Here is a 2,026-nt window from a genome sequence, read left to right on the forward strand (position 1 = left end):
ATGTATACAAGTGAACAGGATTGTGATCTCACAGGCTGTGATGTTGTTATTTTGCTGTGCTACAGTGGCTGTGGTCCCACAGCACATGTCTCTGTAGGGGTATGAGTCCTCCCAAATCTGTCATAGTTGATAGTGGTGCAATTCCTATTTTTAGATTGCAAGAAGAAAAGAAAGATAATTTTATTTTCATTTTTTCCTCAAGAGGAAAGTTTTGCTTTTCAATGCCTACATTTTTTAAAAAGAAGATTTTGAGTGAGTTCAAGTGATTTACGCGTTTGTTTCCAATGCATCATTGAATAAGAGAACCAGCTCTGAAGTCTGTGTAGATTCCCTTATACTCACTTTAGAAGGAAATAAACTAGAATTAATTAAAAAAATGAACCATACTGCAGGTAAACACGTCCTGTATTAACAGCACCAGTAGTAATCTGCATCTTAATTCTTTTGTTGCTTTTTGGAGGGTAGTTTTTACAATGCTGGATATTTTGTCACTCGTACTTTCCTTTCAAGCTATCATATCCCATGAGTTGCTTTTCTTACCAAAACAGTAATTATCAGTACTTGTGACTGCTGAGATACCCCCTGCTTCAGATACTCCTTGACACATACAGGAAAAGAGTCCGGTACGAGTAATGCACCAACAGCCAGGAAGGGTCAAGTATGGCTAATAGGCACATGGTGGAAACTCAGCCCACAACATCTCACTGGGCAATTGCCCAGTTTGGACACAGGAGCTGATACCAATGCTTCCGTCTTTCCAGAGTTCAGGATGCTGTATGACAGTATGTGGGCTAGGAAAGCCTGCACCTGGGCATGCACCACATGCATTTTGTCTAGATAGAGATGTATTTTTTTAAAGCCTTTTATATCAGAAACTTGGCTGCTATATTGGGGTGAAAAGTGTGTTGTAATTTTCTAGGCCAGCTGCAGAAGATCTCTTTGAAGAGCACTTTTGCAGATGGCTAAAGACAGATATTGAGGGAAGAGAGGGGTAGTTCACAGCTGAATTCCCCTGTGACCGACTATTTTGATGCTTTTTAGACCTACTTGTCTTTAAGGTGCCTCAGTCCTAACATGGGCATATTTATTATTTGGAATATAAAGAAATGAAATTAATCTCATGGCTATAAAACTTGGAAATAACAACTAGAGTTTGAACTTGTACCCAGTGTACCCCTTCTTGGTTGTATTTGACAACTTAAAAGAAGCAAGTACAAGCTGTTGCGTTCAAATAACATTTATCTCAAGAGCGCTAATCAATGCGCACTTTGTTATCTTGATCATGTTGTATAATACATGGGCCTAAAAGCATCTGAAATCTGTGGGCTGTCTTTGGCATTGTATTTCTCATTTTTCTTTTCTGTCTTTCCAATTTGCTAAGTTTGCTGGAAATTTCATATAAAGACATGAACAATTCATGCATGCAGAACATATTGACTTCTGTTTTTCACTAACATTCATTGACCTTTTAGGTCAATAAATTTTGAAGTTGACTTAAGAAGTCAATAAGCCTTATTTTAATTTAGATTAAGTTTTAGTCTGATTCAGCACTCTGCTTCCTTTTTTATAAATAATAAAAAAAAGCTTATAGCAATTTATTATTGAGTGGCATGTCAACTAAGAACTGTTTCTTATAGGTCTAGGAATCCCTGGCTGGATTATATTTTTTGCTGTATTCCCAAGACACTATTTGAAAGTGACATTCCAGCCTCCCAGTGCGTACCCTGTCCCTCTCAATTGCTCTGACATCAATTGTAGAAAGTGATACAGATAATTAAACAAAACCATGTGAATTTCAGGAGCAAATGTTTTCCATCACGTTGGAATTTCACCTTACATGAGCAAATTTGACTTAAATTACATTTCCATCTGACATTATTAATTCCATCAAGGAATCTTTGTGTATTATTAATTACAGTTACCAATTATATTATTTCATCTTTCCTTTCCATTGGAGCTTCAATAAAAATTCATCAAGTGAAGGACATGATTATCATAATAATTTTAAAAATCCACCTACACTCTT

The sequence above is a fragment of the Mesitornis unicolor genome, unplaced genomic scaffold (genome assembly GCF_000695765.1).
Source record: "Mesitornis unicolor isolate BGI_N332 unplaced genomic scaffold, ASM69576v1 scaffold29464, whole genome shotgun sequence".
NCBI lineage: Eukaryota > Metazoa > Chordata > Aves > Mesitornithiformes > Mesitornithidae > Mesitornis > Mesitornis unicolor.